Raw genomic sequence first — 14,481 nt, forward strand, 5'->3', positions numbered from 1 at the left:
TTGAAGAAGTAGCAAGAGAAGAAATTCCAAACAATCTTTTGTTGGGGAAAAAGGGTTCAAAAATTACAATTGCTTAAAAAAGTGTTCAACTAAAAACTGCTTGTGTAAATCGTCCTCTATATTATGTAATTCGAAATGCCCCAATAGTGAGCCTTCTTCTAACAAAAATTAACGTTCACAAGGTAACATTTTTTGCAACACTTTTCACTAATATGGAATATTGCTCATTATAATCACATTGGAATGCAAGAATGATTAAAATGCATAAATTTACAATAAATACAAACTATTTCAGTAAACTGCTAAGCTGATTTTTTGTAATGAATATGGTTTACCATTCCAATGGTATGGGTACATCCTAAGATTTACCAACGTCTCTTGTTAAAAGTTCGAAATCTCTGCATATAATAAGAAATTTCGGACTTTAACCACACTCTGATAGTAAGTCTTAGGTTTCACCAGTCAATTCTAGTATTTACCAATCATCTTATTTTTACAGTAACATATACATACACAGCTGAATGTACCTCCAAAATGGTAGTACTGTACGACACATAGTTCTAGAGATGTGAAGTAATAAACTCTAACAAGGGAACCTCCCCATCGCACCCCCCTCAGACTTAGTTATAAGTTGGCACAGTGGATAGGCCTTGAAAAACTGAACACAGATCAGTCGAGAAAACAGGAAGAAGTTGTGTGGAAGTATGAAAAAATAAGCAAAATATACACACTGAGTAGTCCATGTGAAACATATCAAGGATAGTGTAAGATCGGCAGCGCGGTGGTCCCGTGGTTAGCGTGAGCAGCTGTGAAACAAGAGGTCTTTGGTTCAAGTCCTCCCTGGTGTCAAAATTTTAATTTCTTTATTTTCGCAAAGTTATGATCTGCCCGTTCTTTGATTGACGCCTCTGTTCATTGCAATAAGGTTAGTGTCTGTGTTTTGCGACCGCACCGCAAAACCATGCGATTAGTAGACGAAAGGACGTGCCTCTCCAATGGGAACCGGAAACATTTGATCGCTAGGTCATAAGTCAACCGATTCCTCCACAGGAAAACACGTCTGATATATTGTATACGACACTGGTGACAGCATGTGCGTCACATGACAGGAATATGTTGTCGACCCACCTAACTTGTACACTTAGCCAATGGGTAAAAAGATTCTTCTACCTTGCCAGATTTAGGTTTTCTTGTGGATGTGGTAATCACTCCCAAAAAGCGATGAAAACGTAAGAGTTTGTCACAGACTGAAAATAAAAAAATTACAGTTTTCACAAGTCTCGAACCAAGGACCTCTCATTCCGTAGTTTTCCACGCTAACCACCGGGCCAAGGCGCTCCTGACCCCTCCACTCCCTTGATGTTGCGTATCTTGCACATGGACTACTCAGTTTGTATATTTTGTTTATTTTTTCATAGTTCCATACAACTTCTTCCTGTTTTCTCGATTGATGTGTGTTCAGTTTTTCAAGGCCTATCCACTGTGCCAACTTATAACTAAATCTGGGGGGGGGGGGGCGATGGGGAGGTTCCCTTGTAAGATGCGTGAAAAACTAGCTTTTACTTAAAAAGGAACGCAAATTAGATGGTCTTTATTCATCCATTGTCTCATAACGAGAGCAGCGACTTGCAATAGATTTTAAACATAATTTCAAACCTTTATGAAACTTTTTCTCGACCCCCCCCCCCCCCCCCCCCCACAAAATGATGAAAAGAAAACATTATCGCTAATAACATTCGGCACATTTGCGGACGGTATCCACAAATACCACGGATGATGTCATTGTACGACGCGTACTTCGGGATATATTTACGTTGCAAACGGGGAGATGCACGAACAACTAGCTTTTTCTTAATATGGAGCACATATTATCAAGACAATATTAATCCAGTGTGTCATAATGAGAGCGCTAGCTGCTTCCAACAAACTGTATACGTGATTTCAGATCTTTTCTAAATCTTTTGTACTTGCATGCTAGCCGTCAAATACTTAGCGCATTAACTCATTTGTAAAACAACCAGCCGTTTGAAGCTATTTCATACATGGGAGTTTCATTCTTTCAAGAATCAGGGTTTTATTGCTAACAATCTGTTATTCAACACAGAGGGACGCTGGTGAAAAGAAAGCAGACAACCCGCCACTATTGCTTTCATAGAAGTTCCTTTTCTGCGCTACAGATGGCAGCACTCCGACAGTAGCGCCTCTTGCAGCGCTGTGAGGAATCACGACGATCTGAATCTCTGTGTGCGGTTGAGAAGCGTCACTTGCCGACGGCAGCTGGGCCGAGAAGCATCCATCCAAACACCTATTCCGAAGCTCGAGAACAATTCTGAGCAGAGAGGAGCGCGTCTGCATCCCTACTGTGAGGTAGGTTGCGGCACGCCCACTAAGCTGTTTTAAGGGAGTTGAGCGAAAACACCACGTATTTTACCGCGTTTTTTGCAAGAAGCATACAGAGACAGTATTTTCATAACAAAGAACTTCTTGAAACATATGTTGCATTATACGTTTTCGCTATAAGTGTTTTTAAAAAACTTGACAAAAATCTTTCAGATATGTTGATAGTACAGCTTAAAATTAGTTGTCACTACTATAGCAAAAATGTTAGTTAAAAATAACTTAAAACCTAAGTGACAAAAATAATGTTGTCAAAGGCAGCGACGCGGTGAAAAATTGGATTCATTGTGATGGAAGTACGTTTCTGAGAGGCACTTTCATTGGATCCATTGATCTCTGCGTTCTAATACTGGCATTTAACACACTATGATAGTAATGGATTTTACCAGGTAACTTCCATGGCTGGCAATTTAGATGTTATCAACAACATGGTGATTACTGAAAAATAAATTGTAGCAAAGTAAAGAATAATTTCTGTCTTGTAAATGTATATATGTTTTCAGATACTGCAATAAAGTGTTTATTTGTGGACAGGTGAATACTAATCCATCCTGTTTATTTGATCTTACAACTGCGCAGCTGTGTCACGACTATATTATTGAAAATTTCTTGCACATTATTGTAATGTTCGCTATAAGTACTTCCCAGTACCAGTCCTCTACCTGGAGAAAGATGCATCCCAGTATTTTCGGGCAAAATGCACTTCAGACATACACTTAGTGGTGATGGGAATGGTGAACCTCACTTTGCACGTAATCTGTTGAGAACCGAAATTTAAACGAAACGATGATAGAAAAATAAACATTTTTAGCACTGAGTTATGAAACCTTAACATATTTTATTCATATTTGGTGTAAAATGCAAGAGACCTAGTAATTGTGAAATTATTACTTGCACGCCATTTTAAGGCGAAGATGACTACTGCTTCGAAATATTTTGAAAAACTATGATTTGGTTCAATAGCTGTGTGTCATTTTATTAAAATTACGTTTCGACCAAACGACAGACAATCTTCAGGTACGAAAAAAATTAAAAACGATGTGTACCATAATTAATGGATGCAATTTCTTGTAATTAGTGTCAGTTTTTAATACCTGACAGTGGTCTATTTGACAATAACTGGTTGCTCAAAAATTATTATCTATGAAAATTGTTTGTCTAAGAACTTGTTTGGTCTGTTGAACTGATTATAGCAACAAGTTGAATACTGCTTAAGGAGAGAAACTGTGACTCAGTGCAGTGCTTAAAATACCTTTTACAGTTGTAAGGAGAAAAGAAAAATCTCTTCTTACACTTCATATTTAAAATGCAAGTTTTTTTTTTTTTTGTAAATGTAGCATTAAAAAGCATATTTTACATTATAACTAAATTTTTGTTTAGAAATTTCAAAAAAAAATAAATACATTTTATATCTGTTTTCGCCATTTTATAAATGATTTACTTTTTCTTTGTAATCAGCTGTAATTTAAAATTTTTCATTGCCAGCTAGAAGAATGGAACCTCAACTGACTCGCCAAGAGTCTTTTGGGAATGCATGATTATCAAAACTGCCCTAGGTACTGCAATAAAGTGGGAGGTCGTATTCAGTAAGCCAGCCGTCGCATCTTGAGCATATTTTACAGTAAACGAAAAGCATAGAGCTAAGTATATCAAGCACGCTGCAAAATGTTTGTTTCCTCCCTTATGAGTTTCTGAAGTCGTTAGCGTCAGGGAAACTTCTTGGTAGTGTTAGCAAATTGGTGCAATGTAAAAATTTTTTTGAGAGGTCTGTTCAACTACACTCTGGACAATTTTCGTTTTGGTAAATTAAAACTCGCTTCGTTTTCTATGGCTTCAGATTCACCATTAAGTTAGTCCTTACAGCTAATTTTCCCCCCAAAAAACTCGGATGCAACTTCTTCCCGAAAGATGTCTGTATATTAGACCTGTCATTATAGGTATGTTACAAGCTGAACACAGTACGCAAAAAAATAGGATTATTGAAAGATATGTCAATTCGATTTACATCAGTGACTCGAGATGAGCTAGCTCAGTCGACGCGAATTCGAGTACTACGGATAGGTCCGTAAGTCCTTTACGAGGGGGGAAGGGGGGGGTCTGGCTATATCTTAACTGTTTTGATCGCCTCACTGTTTCTAATTACATTTTCATTAGTGGTTAGAGAAACATTTCTATGGCACTTTCCATCAAGCAGTAACTTGTCGTCTGTGACACGTTTCCATACCTTACATGTAACATAGCGAGCTGTCCTCTGCAAAGTCTACTGCTTTATCCGTCGTCTCTAAACATACGATGAGCCACTAGATTGCAAATAAAACGTATTGTCTTCAAAATAAGTTGATACTGATTTATTATCTTTGTAGTTGTTGTGGTTTAGTCCGAATACTAATTTGGTGGAGCTCAACAAGTTACTCTATGCCTGAGTGTTGGAAGGATGGAAAAAGTAAACTGTTTATTACTTCAAACGTGAACACCATAATTGTTAATACATATGTCCCACTATGGGACAAGACGGTCAATGCCTTCATGGAAAAATGTTTACGGTTGCGTACGGAACCGAGATTGTTCCCGGACGTGCCCCTCTTCGTCCGAAGCAAATCAACGGTCACGAATGTCTTTCTTGAGGACTCAATAACATAGAAATCGCTAGTGGAATGATCGGGACTGTATGGAGGACGTGTAATGGCCCACATGTTGCCAAGGTTGATTCGACTATGCTGTAAAAGTTTCACTGGGAAGTCCTTACATATCCTGCATATAGTCCCGATCTCCCCCATACAATTTCCATATTTTTGAGCCCTCAAGAAAGTAATTCGTGACCGTCGATTTGCTTCGGACAAAGAGGTGCATGCTTGGGTATTATCATGGCCTAGGCAACCGCAAACATTTTCCCATGACGGTTTTGACCGTCTTTTCTCACAGTGGGATAATGTATTAACATTTATGATGATTACGTTTGGAAAAATAAACAGGTTACTTACTTTTTCGATCTGTCTCGTTTTCATTTGACTGCCCCTAATGGATAGCAACAGCTATACGTAGATGAAGTGGCTTACATTGGACAGAGTAATTCGTTGAGCTCCACCAAACTGGTATTCGGACTAGACCACAGATGGCCTTTGCAGTCTGGTCCCTTCAACCCCCACAAACCAACCAAACAACCAACCAACTATATCACAGCAGCAAAAAACAGATATAAATAAGTTTCGGAACTTCCTGTTCGAAACACTGGGGCAGATAGACTGGATGTATTTCCAGGTTAAGTATTTAAAATGCGGCATTGGGTGTATTATGAAGACGACTTTTTTCTAAGGCAATTCGTTTTATGTGTAGTCTAGTGGCTCTTCATATATCTAGAAAAGATACGACGGATGAAAGAAAAGACTTTGTAGAGGACAGCTAGCTATGTTACGTGTAACCTATGAAAACGTGTCACAAACGACGAGTTATTGCTTGGTGCAAAGTGTCATAGAAATATTTCTGTAACCATTAATGAAAATGGAAATTTATTATTCCTTTTGACGGCATGGTCCTTAGTGACAGTGAGACAAGACAAGCCGTTACGTCGTAGGCGTAGCTCCAAAGAACTTACAAACTTTGGGAACGTAAATGAGGATGTCAGCACCAGAATTTAACCCCGATACACGCGAATTCTTGTCGAATGAACTAGACCTATATCGTGCCACTGATGTAAATTAAATTCACTTATCTTCCAATTATCATATTTCGATAAAGTCCCGACCTCTCCCCAACCGATTTCCATATTTTTCAGCCATGAAGAAAGACACTCGTGATCGTTGATTGCTTTGGACGAAAGGCAAATCTGGGTACAGAGATGGTCCCGCTCACAACCACAAACATTTTCCGTGAAGGCATTGGCCGTCATGTCTCAGGGTGGCACAAAGTGCAGTTATGGCGGCTACTTTTGAAATAATGAACAGTTTACTTCCTTTTATCCATTTGTCTCGTTTTTATTTGATTGCCCCTTATACATTCATATGAATCTGCGTACCGCAGTCAACGTCTTGGTTTCCCACAACAGCTTTTGTCCCCTGTATTTGCCTCCGTTACAAAGCTGACAGATTCTCGGCGCCTCAGAATGTGCCCTCTCAACCGATCCCTTCTTTTAATCCTTTCATAAATTTCTTTTCTCCCAAATTTCATCCAGCATTTCTTCATTAGCTGCCGGCCGAAGTGGCCGAGCGGTTCTACAGTCTGGAACCGCGCTACCGCTACGGTCGCAGGTTCGAATCCTGCCTCGAGCTTGGATGTGTGTGATGTCCTTTGGTTTGTTAGGTGTAAGTAGTTCTAAGTTCTAGGGGACTGATGACCTCAGCAGTCAAGTTCCATATTGCTCAAAGCCGTTTGAACCATTTCATTAGTTCTCCGCTCTACCTATCGATCTAATATTTTTAAATTTATTGGCTTTCGAAACGCGCCCATACAGCTATACCAACACTGTTATACAACGGTTTATTTTGACAATTCAGAGTATACGTTAGTTTAAGCAGTAACATGTACGAAGTTACAGAGGCTTAACAAAGGGCAGATTCCGACATAAAACAAGTTTCACATTCACAGTATACTGAAAGAAGTAAGTACACCTAATCTTGAACCTTCTTTTGTAACACCACATTTACAGAACTTATGTTTACTTCTTGTCTTAGCTCCTTATCGCTTACGTTTCACTTCCACACAAGGCTAGACTCCACATAAACACCTTAGTTTTAACAAAACAAACTGGATAATGCCTGTGGTAGCAAATGTCCGGTACTTTGGTGTTAAATCTGAAAGAAGACACGTTTTATGGGCATTTTAATAGTTCACCGTATGTGTAGAAAAGATACGATGATAAAACGAGGCATTTTGTGCAGGACAGCTAACTGCGTACTCGTAAGCTGTGAAACGTGCCACAGACGACAAGTTATTGCCTGATAGAGACTGCCATAGAATTATATCAAAAGTGGTAACAACAGTTAATAAAATGTGTTATTCACTGCTCCGTTAATTGACGATTTCATCACGATGCCGTATTATAGTTCGAGTGTAACACGCCATGTATGTACCACAGTTATTACAGTTTCTTCCCCAGCGCAAAGTCCCAAGCGACTGGAAAAAAGCGCACATGACTCCCGTGTACAAGAAGGGTAAAATAAGGGACCCACATAATTACAGACCAGTATCCTGCACATCGGTCTGCTGCAGATTTCTTAAACATATTCTGAATTCGAATACAGTATATTTCCCCTGAAACAGAAGAGCAACTTTGCATAAATCAGCAAGAGTTTCGAAATTATCGCTCTGCAAATCTCAACTTGCCCTTTCTTCGCATGGCATACGGCGAAGCATCGATGCATTGCAACAGGCAGATTCCATATTCCTAGATTCCTGGAAAGCGTCGTCTGACGCGATGGCCCACTCCAGATTGTTAACAAAGATCGGAACGTACATATTAGTTTCCGCGATATGTGAGTGGCTTGAAGACATGTTAAGTTCGTTGCCTCAACATTGGAGAGAGAGAATAGTCAGGAGTGCCCCAGGTAAGTGTGATAGGAGCAGCCTTGTTCTATGTACATATAAATCATCATACGGACAAGGTGGGCAGCAATCTATGGCTCACTGCTGATGATGCTCTGGTGTACGGGACGTGTCGTCGACGAGTGACTGTAGGAGGATACAAGGTGACTTAGACAAAATTTGTAGTTGTTGTATTGAGTGACAGCTTGCTCTTAATGTGGCAAAATGTAAGTTAATGCAGATGAGGAGGAAAAGCAATCCTGTAATGTTCGAATGCAGCATTAGTACTATGATCCTTGACACAGTCACATCGACTAAAAACATAGGCATAACAGAACGTTGCAAAGCGATATGAAATGGAACAAATATGTAAGGATTGTAGGCAAATTTGCCAACTACGGTTTACTGCGAGAATTTTAGGAACGTACAACTCATCTATAAAGGAATAGCGTGTAGAACATTAGTGTGATACATTCTTGACTACTGCTTGGGTCTCTGGGATCCCCACCAGGTCGGATTTAAGGAAGACATCGAAGCAGTTCAAAGGCGTGCTGCTAGATTTGTTACCGGTAGGTCCGATCAGCATGTATGGTCTAAAAGGAGAATTCCTGGAGGGAAGAGCATGTCCTTTCAGTTAATGGTAGAAATTTATTGAGAACCGGTATTTGAGGCTGACTGCAGAACGAGTCTCCTGCCGCCAACGTACGTTTCACTTACGGACCACGAAGATAAGACAACAGAAAGTAGGGCTCGTATGGAGGCGTATAGACGGGCTTTTTTTCCTCGCTCCATTTGCAACTGGAACAGGAAAGGAAATAGCTGGTCTTGATACAAAGTACCCTGCACCATGTATCATACGGTGGCTTGCGGATTATGTATGTATATGTAGATGTAGATTATTATTATTGTTATTGTTGACTATTACTTTCCATAGGAACATTACGTATTCGTAATAGCCAGTGTTTGGTGGGAAATTGATGAAAAAAGAAGCAGACGAGCCTCGAGTGAAACACGAGCACGCTTCTACTCTGCCCTAACGCCGCTGCTAGATGGCTAGTGCTCACGCATGGTTTACAACACACACGTGAAACACGGAAACTCGGTTTCTCGAAAACGCTTGAGAAGCGCGTGGCACTTGATCAGCATTTGCTGCACTTAAGAATGTACTACAGTCGTTCAAAAGATGAGTGAAATCACTAACCGCACGCATGTTGGTTGGTTGGTTTGGGGAAAGAGACCAGACAGCGTGGTCATCGGTCTCATCAGATTAGGGAAGGAAGTCGGCCGTGCCCTTTCAAAGGAACCATCCCGGCATTTGCCTGGAGTGATTTAGGGAAATCACGGAAAACCTAAATCAGGATGGCCGGACGCGGGATTGAACCGTCGTCCTCCCGAATGCGAGTCCAGTGTCTAACCACTGCGCCACCTCGCTCGGTGGCCCGCACCTCTGTAAACTTACATTAAAGGAAAGGAATTTCCGGTATGAGTCCGCGATAATCATGAATATTTTAGGAACAAAACCGCCTAGATCGCAAAATTAATTGAATTTCTTTATTACGACGTTTCGGCATCTGCCATCATTAGATACCAAGAAGTTTGGACTTGCAAAGCAAGGCAAGGTATAGATTTTAATATTTACACTGACCGTTGTTTCGCAAGTTCAAACTATTCGATTTCTGATGATGGCAGCTCGACCGCTGCGCCCCAGTCTTTTCCATTTCCTACGCACAGTCATTGTGCTAGCTGGACTGCTCTTAGCGCTTTGGAACTCAGAAGCGATTCCTTCCGCTTGGTTCATGCGGTCTGCAGTGCTTGACAGTCCCTGCTCCCCATTAAATGAAGTCTGCTTCGTCTTAGTTTGGCAATGAATGGTCCTTCGCCTTTCTACTTCACAATCTTATCACCAACAGCGCACTTGGCCAGCTTTATGAATGGTTCAAGGTGTTACAAAAAGGTACGGCCAAACTTTAAGGAAACATTCCTCACACACAAAGAAAGAAAATATGTTATGTGGACATGTGTCCGCAAAACGCTTACTTTCCATGTTAGATCTCATTTTATTACTTCTCTTCAAATCACATTAATCATGGAATGGAAACACGCAGCAACAGAACGTACCAGCGTGACTTCAAACAATTTGTTACAGGAAATGTTCAAAATGTCCTCCGTTAGCGAGGATACATGCATCCACCCTCCGTCGCATAGAATCCCCGATGCGCTGATGCAGCCCTGGAGAATGGCATATTGTGTCACAGCCGTCCACAATACGAGCACGAAGAGTTTCTACATTTGGTACCGGGGTTGCGTAGACAAGAGCTTTCAAATGCCCCCATAAATGAAAGTCAACAGGGTTGAGGTCAGGAGAGCGTGGAAGCCATGGAATTGGTCCGCCTCTACCAATCCATCGGTCACCGAATCTGTTGTTGAGAAGCGTACGAACACTTCGACTGAAATGTGCAGGAGCTCCATCGTGCATGAACCACATGTTGTTTCGCACTTGTTAAGGCACATGTTCTAGCAGCACAGGTAGAGTATCCCGTATGAAATCATGGCGGTGAATCGGGGAAGTACAGTACATACTGACGAAACTAAAATCAGCTCTAACATGGAAATTAAGCGTTTCCGGACACATGTCCAAATAACATCTTTTCTTTATTTGTGTGTGAGGAATGTTTCCTGAAAGTTTGGCCGTACCTGTTTGTAACACCCTGTAGACTTGTTACTCTTGTGACTAGTCCACGTTCGAAGCCACTGAACACTTCAAAGCGGCCCACTCTGTTGTTATTGCTTCTCTACTGACAACACAAAACCTCCCGCCTCCTCTTCTACAGGCAGGTCCCGCCTTTCGTGACATGTGGTAGTAAGTTTCGCATTACGATGGGATGTTCGGATACTTTTGATCAGATAATGTAAGTGCACTTTCTACCTAGACAAAAACTCGTGTAGGCAGAGAATTTCACTTTGTTCTGGCATGTTAATTCTTATCACAAATATAACGAAACAATAGTGACAAGTGACAGGAACAGAGGAGAAAACTAAAGGTTGGGTGAGAAATGTTGCTGTTGTTGTTGTGGTCATCAGTTCAGAGACTGGTTTGATGCAGCTCTCCATGCTACTCTATGCTGTGCAAGCTTCTTCATCTCTGAGTAACTACTGCAATCTACATATTTCTGAATCTGCTTAGTGAATTCATCTCTACGATTTTTACCCTACACGCTTCCCTCCAATACCAAATTAGTGAACCCTTGATGCCTCAGAACGTGTCCTACTAACCGATCCCTGCTTCTAGACAAGTTGTGCCACAAATTCCTCTTCTCCCCAATTCTGTTCAGTACCTCCTCAGTAGTTACATGATCAACCCATCGAATCTTCAGCATTCTTCTGTAGCACCACATTCCGAAAGCTTCTATTCTCTTCGTGTCTAAACTATTTATCGTCCACTTTTCACTTCCATAGATGGCTACACTCCATACAAATACTTTCAGAAAGAAAAGACTTCCAGACACTTAAATCTATACTCCCTGTTAACAAATTTCTCTTCTTCAGAATCACTTTCCTTGCCTTTGCTAGTCTACGTTTTATATCCTCTCTGCTTCGACCATCATAAGTTATTTTCCTCTCTAAACAGCAAAACTCATCTACTACTTTAATTGTCTCATTTCCTAATCTAATTCCCTCAGCATAACCTGATTTAATTCGACTACATTCAATTATCCTCGTTTTGCTTTTGTTGATGTTCATCTTATATGCTCCTCTCGAGACACAGTCCATTCCGTTCAACTGCTCTCCCAGGTCTTTTGCTGTCTCTGACAGAATTATAACGTCATCGGCAAACCTCAAAGTTTTTATTTCTTCTCCATGGATTTTAATTCCTACTCTAAATTTTTCTTTTGTTTCCTTTAGTGCATCCTCAACATACAGATTGAACAACATCGAGGATACGCCAAAACCCTCTCTCACTCCCTTCCCAACGACTGCTACCCTTTCATGCCCCCTGACTCGTATAACAGCCATCTGGTTTCTGTACAAATTCTAAATAGCCTTTCTCCCTGTATTTCACCCCTGCCACCTTCAGAATTCTAAAGAGAGCATTTCAGTCAGCATTGTCAAAACATTTCTCAAAGTCTATAGGTGCTAAGAACGTAGGTTTGCCTTTTATTTACTTATCTTCTAGGATAAGTCGCAGGATCAGTATTGCCTCGCTTGTTCCAATATTTCTGCGGATCCAAACTGATCTTCCCCGAGGTCGGCTTCTACCAGTTTTTCCATTCACATGTAAAGAATTCGCGTTAGTATTTTGCAGCCGTTACTTATTAAACTGATAATTAGGTAATTTTCACACCTGTCAACACCTGCTTTCTTTGGGATTGGGATTATTATAATCTTCTTGAAGTCTGAGGGTATTTCGCCTGTCTCTTACATCGTACTCACCGGGTGGTAGAGTTTTATCATGACCTGCTCTCCCAAGACTATCAGTAGTTCCAATGGAATGTTGTCTACTACCGGGGCCTTGTTTCGAGTTAGAATTTTCAGTACTGTGTCATACTCTTCACGCAGTATCATATCTCCCATTTCATCTTCATTTACATCCTCTTACATTTCCATAATATTGTCCTCAAGTACATCTATATACTCATTCCGCCTTTTTGCTTTCCCTTCTTTGCTTAGAACTGGTTTTCCAACTGAGCTTTTGATATTCATACAGGTGGTCCTCTTTTCTCCAAAGGTCTCTCTACTTTTCCTGTAGGCAGTCTTATCTTACCCCTAGTGCTATATGCCTCTACATCCTTATATTTGTCCTCTAGCCATCCCTGCTTCGCAGTTTTGCACTTCCTGTCGATCTCATTTTTGAGAGGTTTGTATTCCTTTTCAGCTGTTTCATTTACTGAATTTTTATATTTTCTCCTTTCAGCAATAAAATTCAGTATCGCTTTCGTTACTCTGTTCTACTAGCTCTCGTCTTTTTACCTGATTGATTCTCTGCTGCCTTCACTATTTCATCTAAGAACTACCCATTCTTCTTCTACTGTATTCCTTTCCCCTGTTCATGGCAATCGTTCCCTAATGCTCTCTGTGAAAGTCTCTAGATACACTGCAGAATTATCGAGAATATTTTGTAATGCGCCGCCAGGAAAAAAGAGATTGAGGAATTGTAGAAATAATCAGGTAACAGTGTTATAGGAGTGAAAATACTGATCATTGTATGTGAAATCACTTCTTTACCGAAATTCCCAGAGGCAGCTACACAGCGTTTCCACAAAAGGTTGACGAAAAATTACTGTGTTCCTATAACTTTAGAAGAGATCGAAGTTGATTGATTTAGCCGAAGAACGATTTAGGGATGACCTTAAAAACGAGTCCAAGGAAATTATGACACTATTTAGCATTTCTGATTGTGGTGTCAGTAGCAGACCCGTACAAAGGTGATACTCCTCTTCACGTGGCAGAACATCCAAGGCTGCAGCCTCCACCCCCCCCCCCCCCCCCATCCCTCCAACGACCTATGTAACTATCGTTATTTAATTTTTTTTCGTTTTTTAACATTATAGTAAGTAAGCAGGTTTTAAAAAATGAAGCATTGGATACATAATTGCATGAAAGCTTACTAGAACGTGGCAGTTACGTTCTCCACTTACAATGAAACTCTCTTTTCTTGTCTAAAGAAGTGTCTTATTTTATTTCTTCCTTCACCACTGCCAAAGGATCTGGACTTAAAAGCAGAAGCACACAATGAGAAACATACCTACATCAGAAACTGAATACGAATAGTACAGGCAATACAATTTTCACCAGCCAGAACGCTGTAGACACAAAGTATCGCACCAACCTACTATTACTTAGCGTAAGAGTAAACTGGCTCGAACGGGGCCATAGAATGACAAAGAAAACAGCACCGCAGGTGGCGCTAACGTATATCTTATGCCACTGTCGTGAAAAAAATACATGTGTTCACGCATTTACAAGAAATACATTTGTATATTTTACAACTGTATATAAGAACACTAGAGTATATGCCATACGTTTAATGTTTATTTCACGCCATCTGGTGTATGTTAGCTTCATTAGGCGAAGCTGTTTCACTAATCGTTCTCTGGCCGTATATCAGCTAGTTGACACTTATGCTTGACAAGAGTAAGCTGGACGCGATACGTTATATCAACGGCTTTCTGGTTGGTGCAAATTCTGCTGCCTGTATAATTTATTTTCAGTTTGTGATGTATAAGGGGCAGTCAAAGGGCTGTGCAGGCCCAACGCTTATGTTTTGGTTTCATATTCCACATATCTCGACAACACAGATAACAAACAAAACAAATTTTCAGTATTATTTAATTATCTTTGACGCATTTTTATCTGGTACAAACTCTTCGTATAGAGACAGGCGCAAACAGTTCACAGATTTTCGCCCTCAGGTTGCCAAATAATCGTGATTTATTTAGTTTCATAATCGAACAAGGTCCGCCAATCAAAATATTGTAGCACTTTTGCAACCTCGTTATGGAGACGTCGAAATTCTACCTGAAGAAAGACGTCCTGGACAGCTTTAACGCAAAAGGATTTGTCATCGAA

At 40.5% G+C, this 14,481-nt stretch overlaps 1 protein-coding gene across 1 annotated transcript in view; it reads left to right on the forward strand.

Moving 5' to 3' along the window:
* The first annotated feature begins 2,248 nt into the window (after positions 1-2,248).
* The window catches only part of LOC124595992, a 35,805-nt gene continuing 23,572 nt past the window's right edge, over positions 2,249-14,481 (forward strand). Inside the window, exon 1 of the mRNA XM_047134939.1 lies at positions 2,249-2,367. The gene's annotated coding sequence lies outside the window, so the exon portion shown is untranslated. The remainder of the gene's footprint in view (positions 2,368-14,481) is intronic.

This window comes from Schistocerca americana, chromosome 2, assembly GCF_021461395.2.
Source record: "Schistocerca americana isolate TAMUIC-IGC-003095 chromosome 2, iqSchAmer2.1, whole genome shotgun sequence".
In the NCBI taxonomy this organism is placed as follows: domain Eukaryota; kingdom Metazoa; phylum Arthropoda; class Insecta; order Orthoptera; family Acrididae; genus Schistocerca; species Schistocerca americana.